General features: G+C 36.5%; 1 protein-coding gene across 3 annotated transcripts in view; it reads right to left on the bottom strand.

Moving 5' to 3' along the window:
- The window catches only part of LOC121414569 (helicase with zinc finger domain 2-like), a 147,270-nt gene extending 136,673 nt beyond the window's left edge, over positions 1–10,597 (bottom strand). For 2 of the 3 annotated variants that reach the window (XR_005969913.1, XM_041607775.1), the window contains exon 1: positions 3,770–3,908. The gene's annotated coding sequence lies outside the window, so the exon portion shown is untranslated. Of the gene's footprint in view, positions 1–3,769; positions 3,909–10,304 lie in introns of those variants that run through there. The other variant, XM_041607789.1, reaches the window with a different exon arrangement.
- Positions 10,598–20,302: the final 9,705 nt, after the last annotated feature.

A 20,302-nucleotide genomic window follows, 5' to 3' on the forward strand; every position in this document is an offset into this window, starting at 1 on the left:
ATTTTGAAAATTACAATTCTAATTTTGCAAGTGAAATACGGGCATGATCCCGGCATCTGATCAAAAAATGGAGGGCACACTTCCGATAGCCCAGAATCTCAGCTACAACATGTTAAAAGCTCAAGGAAAGCTGACAAGAAAAAATGGAGATATGGCTCACGAAATAGAGGAATGTCGAATCTAGTTTTGGGAAAAAGTCATGTCCCATAGAGATTACACGCAAAATGAGGAAAAATGACATGCCTCTTTTCATCGCTGTTTTACGCAATGATGCGTTTCTCAAAACGAATATTCATGTTAACTGAGGAGAAAGAGTACATTATAAACTACAGTATATTGAAATCTGGGCGAAAAATGATCTATATTCGAGAAGTTACAGCCAAATTTGCATAAATTTGATGACGTCATTTTTGAAAAAAATGAAATTTTTAGTTTGGGCGCCTATTTGATGACGTCACGATATAATTTAGGGACAATGGTGACATGAAATCAAATTTACAATTAATACTCTATCGATATATGAAAAAAAAATTGGGGGTCAATGGACTTTTTAAAGAGCTACAGTGAATTTACAATAGGCATGTTTTTGCCCATATATGGCCTATAGTGAGAGCTCGCGCGCACACGTGCTGCAAACTTTAACGGGTGTTAATTTCGTTATTAATGGTTGTAGAAAGTTGATCAAGGTATCAAATTGCTCAGAATTTTATTAGCAATGCAATGATATTAAAGAAACGGTTTTTCTGCGTTGCGTTAAGGTGTAACGCGCGGAAACGCGCGCGCATACGTGCGCGCGCGCAAATTTTTGAAATGCTTAAAATGACCTGAAACGTACCCAAAAAAATTTATAGGTCATTTAGACGATTTTTTTACCTTTGACGCGCGCGTACGCGCGCGTCATGACCTCTACATGACTTTTGATGACATTGACATTTGACCCTTGACATGAAGTTAATGTCATGTAAATATTGTTAATTTTTGACAATTGATAATGAAGATATGATCAAATGAAGAATTTTACAAAATGGCGCGTAGATGACGTCATCATGACCATATGACCTTGAAAAGCTTATTTTGCCGTCTCTATGATAGATTCTATATATGACGAAAAAATCAGCAAAATTGATTCAGCTAATTTCGAGAAAAGTTGGCGACAAAAAATAGGTACTATGAATAAAGAAATAAAGAAATAAAGAAAATTCTGACGAAATCAAGAGGTGATCTGTCGTAGACAGACCAGCTAAAAATTTAAGTCGGTCTAGCGAGCCTTTGGCCTCACTGGCCTTCGGTCAAGTGGTCGGACCCCATGTACAAAGTCAATAGAAAGTCACCAGTGCAGCACTGCACGATGTAACCCTGGGGCCCCGTTTCTCAACACCATCATACATGTAAGTCTAACTTCTTGACTAAGTCGGAATTAGTGAGCTACTTGTCCGCTATTACCGTTTCACAAAGCCCTCTTTACCAAGATCGGGTACATCATCCTCACTAAATATTTATCACACCTGTGAACATGTCATAACTTCTTTCGTAATGATGTAGTGGCATCACGTGGGTAGACTATGACATGCAAAAATGCCTAGAAATTTGAAAATAATAATCTTACGTAACCAATCATAGAGGTTGAAATTATATCACAAAACAAGTAGGATAATGCATTTAATGATTCTAATAAATACAAAGAAACTATAACAGCTATTGGTAAAATGCCACAAAAACATTCAGTTTGAAATAGTAAAATAATTTCATAAATAAAGATTCTACCATGTCAGGCCATCCATATCTAGACTCATATTTGTCGTTTTAACATTTGGATAAATTCCAACTCTAATTTATGCATAAAATTTGTCAAATCGTATGTTTCAGTATCAAAGATTTATATTTTGATGTTTGGAATCGTATAAGGGCGTATAATTATCATCATTTTACAAAGAAAATTTTATGGTTTACTTCTGTAAACTATTAAGATTCGATGTCCCGGGTGTACCCATCTCAACGTCCACATGTGATTTTTCAGTCATGAAATGAACTATTCATAATTTAATTTTCTCAGCAATAGAATGCTCCAATCTTTATGATCTAAGTATGTATGATGTATAATTTACATGTGCTATTATTTTGAAGATATTTTTTCGAATTCATAATATGTATATTTGTCTTCCGCTATCGCCAAGCGGAAGACAAAGAAATCAAGATGGCGATGTAAACACGGCCGTAAGCTCTTCCCATCTTTTCAAAACAAATCTCTCGTTTTTTTAATGAATTCTTCTTTAAAAATGAAATCAATATCGCAGAAATGTTGGAAATGAAGTTGGACCCCATGTACATGTTTTAGGGCTAGATCTTTTAGAGGGAAAGTAGAATTCTCGGGGGCGAAAGTTTCTGGTTTTGTACCCGTTCGTGGGGGAATATACATGTAGGTAGGGCTCCCAGGCGTTAGTGGGGAGTGATCATACGTACAGTAGGCCTATATGACTTTCACCCCGGGGGGCCACTTACATTGACGAGTGGATACCATGCGCGACCAAAAAAACACGTAAAAAGGATGTCTTTTTCACGATAGGGCACGTTACGTACGTAACGTGATAAGGGTGTCAAAAAAACAAAATTAATGAAAAAAGGGTATCTATTTCGCCAGGAAAATTACGTGTTTAGGGTCGAATTTGCGGGGATGATGAAACAAAATTAAAATGTTTTATAAAGGATGTCCTTTTTGCCTCAACACTTCATGTTTAGAGTCCGATTTGCACGAGGTGTAGACGGCGGGGTCGTACTAAACTAAATAGGATAAAGCCGACGACCAAAGGACCCGTATAAACAATAAAACATTCCTGTACTTGTTTAGGGGTTCATTTCAGGGAATATTTGCCAAGAGTTTTGTTTCCAATACTTGTTAAGGGATGGGTTTCACACACCAATACTTGTTAAGGGGTGCATTTTAAGAATATGAAAATTACGTGTTTAGGGTGCTTTTCGAGACCCCATGGTCGCGCATGGTATCCACTCGTGAATGGAAGTGGCCCCCCCGGGACTTTCACTCACCAAAACGCCCCAGGCTAGCCATGATGTAGACCAAAAGCTTCAGTCTCTGTATTTTGGTTGTTCCGCTGAACTGCGTTGGCTCCACTCACCACACATAGACTGAAGTGGTTGGGGGTCCGTGGCTACAGACAACGTATAGTGAACTAGCGTTTTATAGATCGCTATTTTAAACTGTTTTTTAAGAAAGAATAAAGAATAAAAAGAAAAAAAAACACAAAGCTACCTTTCTTCTCTTTCCTCCCTTCCCTTTTCCTTTTCTCCTCTCTTTTTTCCCTTCTTCTTTTTTCTTTTTGGGGGCGTTTTGGGGGGGGCGACCGCCCCCACCGCCCCCCTGGGGCCTGGCTACGCGCCTGTTCCTGTCTAGCCATTGATGCTGACAAAATAAACAGCAGCGATACTGATATCTATAAGTGCAGTGATAAATGGACTGGTATTAAAGTTTGGGATAATGCCCGGATTTGGAAGTAAGGTGTTGTGAATTGATCAGATTTCAACACCGTAGAACTGAAATCGCCCAACGTCGCGCGTCTGAAACGAAACCCCAGCCCAGCCCCAGCTAGGCCTAGGGCCCCTATCGTACGTTACCGCCGGCGCTAGCCGGGCCGGGGGCGGGACTACATACGTTACAAATCAAAGCCCCAGCACACAAAGTTAGGGCCTAACTTCTTATTGTTTTGACCTAAAAACGTCACACAGAAAAAAAAAGTGTCATAATAGTTTTGCTTACCTCGCTTTTCTAGCTTTTTGCTTTCTTTTCGATCCAACCATTCTGCTAAATATAGAAGCATTTTGTATTCTATTTTAGGTTACAGTTCCACTCCAATTTCGACCTCTATCCCAAAAAATCTCATGCGCTATGCATGCATATGGCGCTAGCTAGCTAGCTGTGTACGTTACGTTTGTGCACATCATGTCTAGCGCAGGCTAGGCCGATTTATAAATACGGCGGCAAAGGTGCGATAGATTTATTTCATGATGACCCTTTATTTGATACTAAATCCTAAATCAGAAGCTCCCCAGTGCATGTATGTTTTAAATGAATGAAAAAAATTGTCAAATAATTGAAACTTTGAAAGTATGGAATGAATATAAAAATGAAATGTTGAAAGGACTCAATTTAAACTTCCATATGCAGGACACCATTTCGTACAATAAATATCTAAGTTTAAGACATCGACCGTATTCGTGCTTGGTATATATCAGGAATTGTTTAGGACTATATGTCTCTCATCTTAACTTTTGAAAATCTATTGCTGGAATATGACATCCCAATAAAAGATAGAAGTAAAAAAAAAAGCATACGGCGGCAATTTTTTTTCTTTTTTTTCACATGCACAGAGTAGTGCAAAATGAAAGGTCAATTAAGTCTACCCCACTATTGAAGTTGATATTGAAAAATCAAACAACCATGATGTCAAAAATAAGTGATCAAAATCTGAATATGTGAAATAAGAAAAATTTTCTCTTATTGGGATTTTACCTATTTTAGATAATAACTTTTCACAACTTCAGTATATTAACTGACAATGATGTCCCTCCCTCAGAATACATTTTGTTTTGCAGGCCTACATATTTCAATTTTTACAGATTTGACATTAAAGACCCACTTGTTTAAACTGGCACATTTTCAGGGAAAAATATAACTTTGTTTTATTTGTTTCATGTGATAATAAAGAAACACAGGGGCGTAAATCCGGCAGGGCAGTGGGGAGTAGACCGAAGTGTTCAATCACCCCCCCCCCCCACACACACACACACACACTTTCAAGATAGAAACGATCATCAGATATTCAATACTACTATTATTTATGCGTGGATTCCTATTTAATTGGTCAAAGTGCCCAACTTTTGGCCATTATAAAAATCCAAATTTCTCGTGCAGTCGCTCAACTCTCTCGCTCAATTTAATATCACAAGATTTTTAACATGCCAAATTCATTAAGCACATTGCAAATGTTTATCCCCTGCATCATTAGAGTATGGTTATAATACATTCCATTTATGAATTGTGAAATACCAATGTCTAAATTTGGTTATAACTTTGATCATAATTAATCAATCAAAAATCCTTTGAATATATACACTGGCGTGATTATCCTAGCAACTTTCTGGAAGCGGGAATAATTTGTACAAGAAATGTAGGCATACTAGTCGATGAGTAACTGATGACACTGCGAAATAAAAGCCGTTAATGAAATATAGAGTTAGGACAGCAAGTTCACACACTTAAAAATATCACTCCGATTACAACTTTATATTACATTAATTCCATAACAATCGAATAAATATTTCCAAATATGAATTTCGTTAAAAATTTTGAATGATTCGTCACCTCCCAATCATTAAAGGTCAAGTCCACCTCAGAAAAATGTTGATTTGAATCAATAGAGAAAAATCAGACAAGCACAATGCTGAAGATTTCATCAAAATTGGATGTAAAATAAGAAAGTTATGACATTTCAAAGTTCTGCTTATTTTTAACAAAATAGTTATATGAACGAGCCAGTTACATCCAAATGAGAGAGTTGATGGTGTCACTCACTATTTCTTTTGTTTTGTATTTTTTTAATTATACAATATTTCAATTTTTACGAATTTGACGAATAGGACCACCTTGCCTGAAGCAAAAAATGTTAAAATAATGGAATTCTACGTGTTCAGGGAGGAATGAAACTTCATTTCACATGACAATGAGGAGAAAATCAAAATATTTCATATTTCAAACAATAAAAAACAAAAGAAATAGTGAGTGAATGACATCATCGACTCTCTCATTAAATTCGGATGTAGCTGGCTCGTTCATATGTTTTTGTGAAATGAAGCGAAACTTTGAAATGTCATAACTTTCTTATTTAACATCCGATTTTGATGAAATTTTCAGTGTTATGCTTGTTGAATTTTTCTCTTTTTATTCAAATCAAGTTTTTGTTAGGGTGGACTTGTCCTTTAAAGATTGTTAAAAATCTTCGTTTTCTGCAAAATTTATCATTTAATTTTCATCCAATTGCGGCTATTTCCTCCTTTTTTAAACTTTATATTGTGTCCTGTGATGACATCATTCAAATAGCACCCTTAATCCCGATAATGATGATTCACTTTATCATTCTCATCTCACCTTTAACCAGTGAGCAAAGAGTTGATCATTAAACAAAATATGGACTGTCTGAAACGCTCATTCGCTGCATTTACATACCCCTTCAAACTTTTGAAAATTTGCTCGCTCGCTTCGCTCGCATTTTGATATTTACTGTGATTTATTTCTTTATATCCTAACAAATCCACTACAAAAGAGCAATCGAACAAATTCATGATAGGCATTTAACTGAAAGATAGTAATGTACACATACATTGCCCGTCAGATGATAGAGGTTTGGGACATCATTTAGTCTTCCAACTAGTATATAGGGCCTACTGAAATTGATATTAACTGTAAATCATTACTTTATATTCATCGAAAAAAATGTTTATATGCCTTTGAATAAAATAATTAATTGTGGTATTATTTACATGTTCACATACCCCTGTATACTTAGCCCTTGGTGTGGGGTGTCCCCAGAATTTTAGATTTTTCATATCAATATATTGCCATCACCCCCGTCCCCCCACTACTCGGACCGGATTTAAGCCAGTGATGTGAAGATTTAAATATTTCATATTTCGTATTACAATAAAATACAAAAAAAAAGAATAGTGAGTGGCTGATGGCACCGGTCCCCTTATCTGCATACTGACCGGGATGTGTATAATAATTGTTTTGTGAAATTAAGCAAAAAAAAAATGTAATTTCTTTATTTCCGATTTTGATGAAATTTTCAGTGTTATATGCTGATTTGATTTTTCAAATCAACTTTTGTGTTATAGGGTGGACTTGCCTTTTAGGTTCCCGCGGATTTTCTTTAAAAAAAGACCCATGTTTAACAGTAGTAGGCTAAATAGTTATTTGGACACCAGACAAAAAATGATCGACAAGCAAAACATATGTATTTTATATGGGATATGTTTTTCCATCTCAATATTATACCCCATGTTTATTTTTTTCACCAAAAAATATCTATTCAGAGTGGCGAATCTGATTCCCCCGCCATCCCCGTGCATACATGGACTGTCTCGTTATAAGACCTGTTACTGCAACAAAAAATAGTAGGAGGCCTAATGATAATGATTATCATTATAAAGATGATGATAATAATGATTATCATTATCATTATAAAGATGATGATGATGATGATGATGGTGGTGGTGGTGGAGATATAATCACCCAAAAATGCTGGTGTCAGAGTGATAAATTTGTGTAACCAATAGATTAGTGATTAACTTTGCATTCGAATCTATTACGTAATCTATAATACTTTTATTTGAACGTTACCGAATGCAATATAACGATTGAGAATCTGGTAAATGTCCACTTCGTCTACTGTCATCTCGTCCACTCACCACATGGTCTATTTTCATTTAGTCTAATGCCATTCCGTCCCGATCAACCTTTCATCTAACAACCATCATTGGTCCAATCATCACCTCGTCTTACCACCATTTCGTCTATGAACGTTTCTTCTCGTAACCAGTTGGTCTAATATCCATTTCATTTTCATTCATTTTGCACAATTTAGCACTTAGTCCAATTAGACCAAATGGTATATGGACTAAATGGCTATTGGGCCAATTGGTTATTAGACGTAGTGGCGTTAGACTAAATGAAAGTGGACCATGTGGTGAGTGGACGAACTGATATTAGACCAAATGATATAGTAGACGAGTTGGCAATTGGACGAGTTGGCACGAGACGAATTTGAGATAAACTGGGTTCCATTGTGGGTAAGGTTCGTGTGCAAAAAACAGCTGAGAAAGAGATCGACCAGTGGGATTCCCCGCTATCAGCTGCTCGTTGTGCTAGACTGCAACTACAGACCCTGAATGGAACAAGTGGATATTTAGCGAAGTAAGTATTTAGACCTATGCCAGATAAATATGCCTAATTGGTGCACTCACATCAGTTTATTAGTAGCGTACAGCTGATGTGGGCTTGGGGGCACCCCCCCCGAAAAAAATCACGACCAAGAATAAAAAAGAAAAGAAAAGAGAGAAGTGTGAAATATGATATCATTCCTGAATATTAAGTCAATATATTCACAAAATTTGATTTTTGTAATAAACGCCCAGGGGGCATTTCCATTGACGCGTGGATACCATGCGCGACCATGGGATCTCGAAAAGCACCCTAGACAAGTATTTTCCGTATTCTGAAAATGCACAACCCTACCCTTTACAAGTTTTTTCGAAACAAAACGATGCTCTTGGCAAGTATTCCCTGAATACCCCTACATTCTTCTTATGATATAATTGCATTGATTTAATTATATTTAATGATATTGATTATATTGATTTAAACTTGACATGTATGTTAATTTATATTTAAATAACTTTCAAATATGTATTTTTTTGTTCAATATTGAATTTTGTTCATGCTATTATTCATTTAAATTGAATCAATCTATCTTGTATTTATTCGTATCATTTTGAAGAATGAAAATAAATTTGAATTGAATTGAATAGAATTGAACCCCTAAACAAGTACAGCGATATTTAAATTGTTATGTCACGGAAATCGGTCGTCGGTTTTACCTTTACCTACATCAGAGGTTTTTTTACGGCCCCACCTGGGGGGGGGGGGCAGGGTCGCGCATGGTATCCACTCGTCAATGTAAGTGGGCCCCCGGGAATAAACAATATCAAAATTTATGCTCATTCGCTTCTCACGCACACAACTTTTCATGAATGTTGCCCCAGACGATGTCGATACACTATATCTGGCCCCGTCAAAATTTTTGGCTCATTAGGCCACTGACTCATATTGAAAGTAGAGAGGCGATACACTCTAAAAAAGTAAAATGTGAAATCAACAATAAGGTTTGGGGAGTGACAATTAACCTGTTCCAAAGGTTAAAAAAATCCAACCTTTAAAGCTGAATCAACAATCTAAATGTTGGGTCGAACAAGAATGCAACATTTACAAAAGTTTGTCACTCCTCCAACGTTTCAAATATTGACATTTCAGTTTGTAGAGTGTAGGCCATTTCCATGGTTTATTGTACAACATTCAAACATTGTGAACTTTACCTAGCCGGTGATTTTGACAAATTAAGGGTTTGCGCCCGTAGACTACATGAGGAAATGGGATTCCCCGGAATGGTAGTTATGTAAAATCAGTCCATTAGAATGTATTGCGACATACGAGGCACTGGCGGATCCACAATGAACATACCGCAGCAGAGTCTCGAGAACACCTGTAATCTTACCGAATTGCGTAATCTTACAGTAAATTGGTAAAAAACCCGTGATTTTACAGAAAATAAACAGAAGATTTTGTAGAAAGCAATAACAGAATCATTCTGTAAATTCATAAAACAAGAATTTTTCTGCAATTTAACAGAACAGGTCTGTTTAAAAAGGGGAAAAGGGTGTTTTATTCAAGGAAATTTGTAAGATTCCATACATCAAATGCCAATTTCCTGTAAGATTACGCAATTCGGTAAGACTACAGGTGTTCTCGAGACTCTGCTGCAGGAACTTCTTTTATTTTTTCTAACAGTATGATGTAAAATGTGCCCCCCCCCTTTTTTTTAAGTGAGGACCTTTTTTTTTACTTCTCAAATTTCTCCTCGGGAACATCCGCCCCTGATACGAGGTAGCGGGTATTAGCATCATCTTTGACAGATAACATAGAAGCTTCGGGATCATCATCACAATTCCTGAGGAGGATTGTAAGCTCGGGCGTAAGATATATCTAAAAATATTTGCAGAAGGCGCAGATGGTCCCTATAGAAGCAAACTATTGTGGCTTTAATATTCACGATATTCATACCACATATTTTGACCGTTCCTTAATTAGATTCCTTTTACAAATCTGACTTTATTTTAACCCATGGTGTTATAAGTTAGCATTGTTGTTGTAATCGCTATCAAAAATATTATCGAAGTTAATATCCAATCAATTTTATTTGCCTCGGTGGGCCTACAAGAGGGGCGTAGATAAGATGATCGGATATTTTTTTTCTTCTTCTCTATCATCAGCGTAGAGAGGGATACATGGAATATTATAGTGCATATTTTTAATTGAAATAAAAAAGATATTGGGAAAAAATAATCGACTGCCTTTCATTTGTTTCAAAATATAATCAACGGGTAAACATTGACACATAGCTTTCATAAGAACAACACAAGAACGTCATTTTCACGATCACAATGTTCATACACGTACATACCTTCAAAGTAATACATGGGCTCCTCTTCCTTCATAGATCAATTGAAAATATCTCTGAAATCAGCTTTGAAATGTTGGCAACGATACTACGACTTCACTAAAGTAAAACAATATATAGAGATAGAGTCATTCCTGATATTTTGTATGGCTATACGAGACCTCTGCAATTTTCACAGATGAATTCATTTGACAAGCAACCCTGAAACTGACATTATATTTGCAAGTCGATTCATGATTTTTATAAACGATAGAATCTAGGCAACCTTTGCTCACCAATATTCGATCGTTTGAGATCGCGGGGATTCCCAAAGTATCATTAACATAAATCACGTGATCATGGACGCTGTAACAAGGAACCAATATGAACTATCCTGTATGTGACTTGCGCAATTTCAGAATAAACTTAAAAACATACATGTAATAGAGTACCGAAGTGTGACGTCATCAATATTCCACGTCAGCAATTTTGATGACATATTTTGGTTAGAGCATGCTGACCCCCCCCCCCCCACCCCCACAACTCAAATTTGTTGGAAATTGGTTCATGGGGCCCGACGATATGACCTCATGAATGCATTATAAGCCATATTTAAGTCAATGTATTATTGGCCTGGTTGCTCATGCAAAATATGGTTTCAGAAACGCTGAAATGCAAAAAAAAAAAGTTTTTTGTGACGTCATCACTTAGGCACTCTAACCAGTGGCGTAGCTAGGATTTTTTTCCCGGGGGGGCACTGGGGGGTCCTTGCTTTTTCAGGGGGGGCACCGGCCATTTTTCCGGTGTGTATGTGTCCACAAGGGCGGATCCGACTTTCGCCAATAGGGGACGGGGCCCGAAATTATATCTTCACCTATATCAGTCACTTGTTAGTTTTATTCTTATAAAACAACACAAACATAAAATAATCTCATAAGCCTTATAAAAAGTGCGAGCGCGAAGCGCGAGCGATTTTTTTTTTTACTTTAATGTATTTTTTCCTGAAATTTAATTTTCTGGGCAATGTTATGTGTGATCCTGAACAAGATTCGTATGTACCCCCAAGCGCGAACAGAAATGTTTATCAACTGTTCTAGCATTATCGAAAAGGAACTGCTTACAGTTACCCACGAAGACGGTATATATTTCAATAATGCGAGCGCGAAGCGCGAGCAAATTTTTTGACATTCCGACCTTAAAAAAAAAATTTTCATTCTAAGCACTTTTTGTATTAATCAATGTTGATGCGAGCGCGAAGCGCGAGAGGAAGAAAATTTAGATTTTAGACCTAAAAGCGGGACACTCTATTCATATTTTGTAAGTCATAAATATGATATAGTCAATTGGGTATCATTAATAATGCGATCGTGAAGCGTGAGCAGACAATTATTGATATTCTGATGTAAAACTGGATAATTTAAGTACATTTTAAATAAAGAACATGCACGCTATCGCGCATGTTAAATATTTAGACCTAAAATCTGGGCATTCTGAATACATTTGTTTAATGGAACATTATGGAATACACGTAGACAATATGAACTTGGCAAACCAAACAATGTGACCACGCAGCGTGAGCTTAAAATGCTGATATGTAGACCATAAAACGGACATTTTACAGAGCACTTAAATTTGTAAATGAAAAAAAAATAAATAATGAAAGCTCGATGTCCGAGCTAAAATATGTTTTGCATATTGACTTCAAAACTTGCTCCACATCAGCCTATTGAGCAAGATATGAATCCCATCGAACAGGCAATTATGGCGCGAAGCGCCAGCAAAAATTTTATATAGTAATGAAAAGATGAAAACATGAAAAGATTTTTTTTTGAATTGCAAGTCTTCCCCTCACAGTATTTCATTCAGTCGTCTTCCTCCTCTTATTTTCCTCTTCTTTTTCCTTTTGTCTTTCTTCTTCTTTTCCTTTTTCTTCTTTTTTTCTTTTCTTTTTTTTTTTGCTCTGCCAATTTTTTCTGGGGGGGCACCTGGGGGGCACGCCAAATCTCAGGGGGGGGCACGTGCCCCCCCAGGCCCCCCCGTAGCTACGCCACTGACTCTAACGATATTTATTAAGGAGTCAAAAGGGGCCTAAGCTTTCGATCCTAGCAGAATCTTCTTCGGAGGCTTTTCCTCAGAAGAAGATTCTGCTAGGATCGAAAGCTTAGGCCCCTTTTGACTCTAATTTACTCCATTGGCTCTTTTTTTAGATAAGCAGTTTTCAGTAGCTTCTTTTGCCATTGATATTTATTAAGGCCTATAATACTTGTTATTGTATACGAAGCAAAACGGTACACTTTATCCCGCCCCCCCTCCTCCCCCCTTTCTCCCCTATCTCCCTCCCACCCCCCCCCCCCCTCTCTCTCTCTCTCTGTTATCTATCTTTCCTTATCTCCTTTTTCCCCCCTTTTTGGGGTTCTTTTTGGCGAGTCTTGATTTCATTCATTTCATATTATATAGGTGCAGTAGTGTTGTATGTGCTGATTGTTGGTGGTGGCACAACAACGACGTTTTACTTGATCCCTACTAAATAATAATGATTACAATGATAATGATAATAACAATTGATGATGATGATGATGATGACGATGACGATGATGATGATGATGATGATGATGATGATGATGATGATGGTGGTGGTGGTGGTGGTGACGACGATGATGATGATTATGATGATGATGATGGTGGTGGTGGTGGTGGTGGTGACGACGATGATGATGATTATGATGATGATGGTGATGATGATGATGATGATGATGATGATGATGATGATGATGATGATGATGATATAGATATAGACAATGGTGGTGATGGTGGCAGTGGTAAATCTAGACAGATGACGAGGGGTCCTATAATGCCACCGTCGAGAAAAAAAGACACTGGGAGAAGAACAGAAAATTTAAAAAATTGATCGCAAAATCATCTGGAGCCCAGTTGGTTTTCATCTGGGCGCAAGATGGGCCCTAGATGGTTTAAACCATAATATGGGACCCACTGTGATCCCATAGGCTATGGCCCACATGGGATTCCTCTAGCGTTTGCACCCTGGTTCCCAAATGGGTTCCGCGTGGGTTGGAGGTCTTGTTTCCAACTTGGTCCCATTTGGGTCCTATATGTTTTCATCTGGGTTCCATGGGGTCCCAAATGGGCCCCATGTGGGCTCATCAAAAAATACATCACGGTCATTGAAGCACATTTTTACAACTTCTTACTCTAAGCCATATCATTTATCCTATCCGTAAATCCTACATTCTAATCCTAAATCCTATAATGTTCTACATCTAACCACCGAGTCTTGTCATTGACTTATACTGAGCGAGTTTACAAAACTTGACAAATAATGGTTAACAATTATTTTACCCTAAAACATTCTTCTAAGATTAAATATCATGATTATGAATAATATAAACTACATATTTTTCTTAAACTTTTTGTGGTGGAGTCATAACATAAACATAAGCACATTAGTTATATTAGCTAAAATTTTTGTCATTTATTGTTGTAATGAATATTCATGAGCGAAGTCTAGATCAATGGATATGGAACCCAGATGTGAACTATCTGGGTCCCGTCCATGGTCCTATGAAGAATCTTGGACCCAGATGTGTAGCGAGCGTGCTATTTTTTTTTCAATTTTGACATTGAAAGGTGTAAAACTTTTGGCGCATATTTCTGTTAATAAAGGACATCCTTTCCCTCGAGGTGGTTTGTTCTTTTTATTACTTTAAGAGAAAATAAACTATATGCATAGATGGATGTAGCTTTCGCCAATGGAGGGGGAGGCAGGAAAATAGTCTTTTTAGCCATATTTTTCCCGATCGGCCATCACTTAAAATTGATTTTTTTTTTTAAGGGGTAGTCCTAACGCCTAAACTATTATGATGATGAATGATGATGATGAGGAGGAAGAGGAGGAGGATAAATGATACTGATGATTATTGCGATTATATTGTTGATAATGATGACGATGATGAGGAGGAGGATTATATTGTTGATGACGATGATGATAATGACGGTTGTGGTGGTGGTGACGGTAGTGGTGGTGGTGACGGTAGTGATGGTGGTGACGATGACGATGATGATGATTATGAGATGATGATGATGATGATGATGATGATGATGATGATGATGATGATGATGATGCTGATGGTAATGATGATGATGATGAGGAGGAGGAGGAAAATAGAGATGGTGGTGGCGGTAGTAATGATGATGATTAATGATGAATTGTCAAAATTTTGATTTGTGACATCAAGCTTCAGCTCATTTTGTCATGGCCTAAATTGGAACTTAAATGGTTCAAGATGGGTTTTTTTTTTTCTTCACAGAAGCTTTTAAGCTCGCGCTGAATTGCTTCAATCTGTGGGATCTTTTTACTTGTGACGTCACAGAATATAAACTTTTTAAATTTCATAACTATGTTATTCCTCATTTTACTTTTGTCATGAGTTCATTATTATATCCCCATCATTATGAGGGGTTGGTTAATTCAACATTTTCACAACAGGTAAATTTCGAATTCAATATTTTTTAAACGTTAATTTTAAGGCGAGCGCGGTTGGAATATTCACTCACCCATCAAAATGTATTTGGCTGCAAGCAGGTTACACTCTTGATGATACTGCATGATGTTTGCATTGGTCTGTAATGGGGTCATAGCCTTAGGCATTATTCAAATTTCGCTTTTAGTTTTGTGTAAAAAACTCTAATAACACAGATTTGTTTCAATGCGTCCATCAAGGTTCATCAAACTTTCACTTGAAATTAACAAACGTATGTTTCAAAACAAGTTAATAATTCCGCTTCTACAGTGCATATCAATAAAAACAAAGTTTACACTTAGAAAAACTTTTGGGAATCGAAAGATATACAACTTGGGGATATTTTGTCGTGTATCTTCTTGGGTTTGAGTCTCATCTATCAAAAAATGAAAGAATGTTACGCTTGAGTGAGACCTGTCCATTTGCGTAAAGCCCGCAGAAATTGGCTTGCACAGAAATGCTCATTTTTGCGCAGTGTCAAAAAAAGGCGAAAACAAACTGACCATGCGGAGCATTTTTGATACATTTCTCTTGCATGTTCAGTCAATAGAAATAAAACAAACACATTTGAACATTCGTGCCACCCAAATAAACATTTTAACCCTAGGTATGCACAACCTCTACCTTTTCTTCGTGCCAGCTGGATCTGAGGACAATTGAATGTTTTTTTCTCTCAATTCCAAAATTCTTTCATTCAGCTTTTATAATTTAAAGTGGGTTTAAAAGTCAAAATTCATTTATACTTGTTTCTCCACACTTTTCACGAGTTGACAATGGAGTAACAAAACGAAAAATCAAGCCTAAGCCATTTCATGTGAATCACATTTCCGTTCATCGTCACCACAGTCACGATGGTCTCGGTGTGTGTGGAGGGGTGTGCAATGGGGCTCTATGAAGTATTTTGGAACAATTTGAAAAGATAAAAGATGTCTTCAATTCTTCCTTCCGAGATAAAGTCCAGGTGTTCTTCGTAATTAACGTCTACTTACATAGATATATCAATTTTCAAGTTCTGCGCAAATGATTTTTTACGAACTTTTCAAAAGTAAGTGGTGCTCACTCAAGCAGAAATATTTTTGACAGTTATATAGTATTTTGCTTAAAGAGACCAATGTTTAAATGTGGAAAAAGTTTCAGGATATTACAAATATATAATTTTACAGGATTATTTCTAAGTGTAAACTTTTTTAGAAACGCATTGTACATGTCCTATAGGCTTATAGAAGGCTTTTTTGTACAACGTGGTGTTGATTGTTTCTACCATGAAGAAGGTCAGCATTTTTCATATCATATCCATCTGTTTTATGTAAAAACAACATGCACAAATAATAATCTATTTTCTCTGAACATTAAAAAAGCGGTAAAATATTATAACACAAAATTATCTATATTTAATTTTAGTAAAAGTTTGAAGTAGGTTTCATCCACTGATGGAGAGATCAGTGGTTTCATCATGTTCTTGGAGCTCACTCTCACAGTTTGATAAAATCGAAATAGCGCCATCTACTGTTCTCTGACAACATTGTCGACCTGTTTCAAATTAAGAGAGCTTTTCGCAGCTGATGCATGCGTCATCCAATATTCACGCTTCCTCATCAATAATCATGAATCCTTTAAAGGTTGTTACAGTCAACAAGAGCTTTGCAAAGACTATCCGTCATAGCAACACTGATGCATACAACCTGGATTTCAAAGAATGATGATTATATTTCAATGAGAAGCAGGAAATTATTGTCATGAAACATGATGTCAAACTTTAAGATGATCTGATATTTATTCTTAATTTCTTATTCACAACCCAAAATATATAACAAACAAGCCAGGGGAAATACATGACGATCTGAAGTTCTTTGCTCATCTTCTTCGGCAATCAAAATTTGAATTCTTTATCTTAACGAAGAACCTGGTTATTTGCCATTACCATTTTGCTTATCGTGTCGAATAAACTTATGAACATAACCTAAAATGCAGAAAGATTTTTTAAATCTTAGAATCGGGTACATAATGGTGAAGTATTTTGAGAGGAACAAGAAACAGGGATAATCTGCAATCAGAAAATATTCCATAATGAGCAAGCAGGGCGGGGAAACAAAGAAAAGGGGAAATGAGAGAGCAGGTCTTGTCATGAAATGCGTAAAATGATGTTTAAAAAACCTAGAATAACAGGGATCAATGTTTACTATATATGCACAATACGGTAAGCATGATTTTTCTCTCTCCCTCCCCTTCTATCTCCCCACCCACCCTCTCTCCCTCTCTCTCTCTCTCAACTCTCTCTCACCATAAACACATTGCCCTGTTGACAATATTAAAAATGCGATGTTTTAGCCACTTTATGTTATGTCTTAACTATGCCTACCGTTCCCTTACCCCCTCCCCCACCGATTTGACTGACGCTGATCAGTGCCGTAGAACTATAATGAATCAATATCCCTGATCTGTGTTTTGTTATTATTGATATAAATATATATACATGTAATACAATCGTGATTGATCCATTTCGTTGATAATGTGCGTTATTTAACGTAGATGGCGCTTCCCAATTTCCCATTTGCACGGTCCGTCTGCTACGTGAGGTATTCGATGAGCGCTTGAACTTGAATGGTTTTAGTAATGTGGTGCAAAGTAAAATATCATGATACTCAGAAGTGAGAAATTAAAACTAAAAGATCGGTTAATATATCTTTTGTCAATAAACTATTTATCACCCAACATCTTTTTTCCCCTTCATTTTTTAATAAATGTATGAAAATGCTACCGTTCTGCGTAACTATGTGTGCACTTGTTTTGTAGGGGTTATGTGTAGAAAAACCCGTTAATCGAGTGAAATGCCCTTAGATTTGAATTGTTCATGTTTTATAAGTGGGTTTCATACTCTTGACAGGAGAGTATAGGCCACCTTTGGTGCATCCATGTAGACATACGTTATGGGCCAGATATGTCATATGTAAGGATGTGATTTATATAATTCATATGTATATATATATACATACATAAAAATATGGGGATTCCTTATAATATCCTATCTCTTTATGGATGTAAAATAAACAATGCCTTGTGAAATTTAATATTCAATACAAACTAATTTTCTCCCGCAGCCCTGACCATTGACTTCTTTTATCATAATACTAAGACAAATAAGTTGCTCTGACTTTGCGTACGTATGATGATTTGCATGTTTATATATACATATATTTATTTAGAATTATGAATAGGTCATCTTGGAGACTTCGCTCATCCACTGTTTGAATAAATCACAAATCAAATATTCAGAACAAAGTTATCGAAAAGCATATTGAAGTGTATGCATGGTCGTACAAATATACCCTTCACCGATTCAAAAGGAAATAATAGCGATTGCCTATTCGTGATCCTCCAGAAAAATCTGGCAATTAACATGCATTGGATTCATACACGGACACCTGTTTCTATACCACCGTTCGCCAAATTATAAGTCAATAGCGCGGATGAGTTGGTGCGCATTTGGTCACACGCTAATATAAGATGAGCCTTATTCTTGTGTGTAAATCTACCCAAAACGCACGGTAAACGGAGATGCACGTTAATACGTAGTCATCCAAGCGATGGAGCTCATAGGCTATATCGATCACGTGATATGATCAATAGTTCTGATTAGATGTCCCCCAAAAGTGATAGCTTGACCATGAAGGTTAAACTGTCGTTAAGATGTCATAATGAAAATATGGGACGCCTATTTCATCACGCTTTATTGGTAAATATGCAAGTTCAATAATCGAAATTAGACATGGGTCTGCGTCATTAAAAAAAATAACGCAAACTATATAGTATATGCAATAAGTTTCATGAAATAGTATAAGACAATAGGATAGGATAAGATATTGCAGTGATCAATATGGCTGATTAAAAATGCATGAAGAAAATAAACATAGGCATATTTGAGATGGTCGCGAAGAGAATTATAAAACTATCGATCTGAAATTGTTTTAAAGTCAATTTTCGACAAGGTCTAGAATCTAAAACCATCCAATAATTTTGTCATATATATATATATATATGTATTATATATGTGATATCAAATACAGTTTGGTTCTCTCGCGAATGATATGGATTGAATTGGACATTTACAGACGAGAAAACGAGGGCACAGTGAAAGGAACTAATGGACATTTTTTTTCAGCACCCCATTATAATTTACTTTATTAAACATAGTCGCGCAATCAGTGCTTACTTTGCATGCAGACGTGTGACCTGCGTTCTGCCATGGTCATTTTTAACTCAGTCGCTCTATGTGGGGGAGTCGGTTCGGGGGCGTCGACCAAATGCAGTGCGTGCAATTGTACTATTATGACAGAAAGGAAATAAGAGGGGGTGCGGGAGAGGGATAGGAATGAGACCTATACACAGGTACTTATGCAACTTTCGCATGCGGCGACATGATTTGTTATTTTCTTTCTCTTAGTATGAATCTATTACCCTTTCTCACTCTCTCTCCTTTTCCCTCTCCTTCCCCCTCTCTTCTCCCTCTTTCTCTCCTTTACGCGTCTCTTCCCTACCTTTCTTTCTCTCTCCCTGTTGTGCCCCATTAGTTTTGCCCGCGTTTTACAATCACCCATTCTACAAATGGTACTTGAATACATCAATGATAATTCCATTTCTAAATCCACCATATTCATTTCATAAAGCCGTCGATTCCATGAGATTTGAGCCCTCTTATTTCAGTGGTGGTTTTCGGTCGTCAGCTGTCTATGTTAGTTGACTTTGCTTGTTCAATTTGTTAAATGCAATTAGTTTATAAAATTTAAAAAATCTCTGAAATCGTTAATTCCATAGCTCCATCCAATTTGTAGATAGCAATATCATAAAGATGATCTGTCCATCCGGATTGATGATTCACTTGATGGAATGCAGTACAGTTAGGATACAACGATCAATGAAAACATACCCGATAAAAATGACTTCGAACAATATACATGATATAAGAGAATCGCCAGAGTTTCGAATATCATGACAACTATACTGTATAGGTGCGACAGGTTGTTAAATTAACATGTTTAAAAGTTCAAGAGATTGAATTTTCCAAACCTACATATAGCAAAAAATATATACATGTTCTCTCTCTACCATAATAAATCATAAAAGTTACATAAATGATTAACGAAATATGCGCCATTAATTGTTCAATATTAAGATCATGCCGTATACATGCCTTATGAGTTTAACGGTTAAAATCTCCCTACTTACAATAAACAATTTCTCTTTTTTTTCATCTCAAAATGGAATTAAAATCATAATCATTTTTAAACTCAGCGATAGCGCGCACGAAGGCTTCATATTGCTTTCACGATTTCTTGTACAACTCTTTTTCCAAAACTCATATTTCAAACCATGGCAGTGGAAATGGAAATTCAAATTTTTTTCACAAAATATTTAGTACGTTTTGATATATCACTATCGTCATCTTAGAGTCACGCAGAAGCAAAACAAACATCAAGTTGAAAACAT

This window comes from Lytechinus variegatus, chromosome 1, assembly GCF_018143015.1.
Source record: "Lytechinus variegatus isolate NC3 chromosome 1, Lvar_3.0, whole genome shotgun sequence".
Classification (NCBI taxonomy): Eukaryota; Metazoa; Echinodermata; class Echinoidea; order Temnopleuroida; family Toxopneustidae; genus Lytechinus; species Lytechinus variegatus.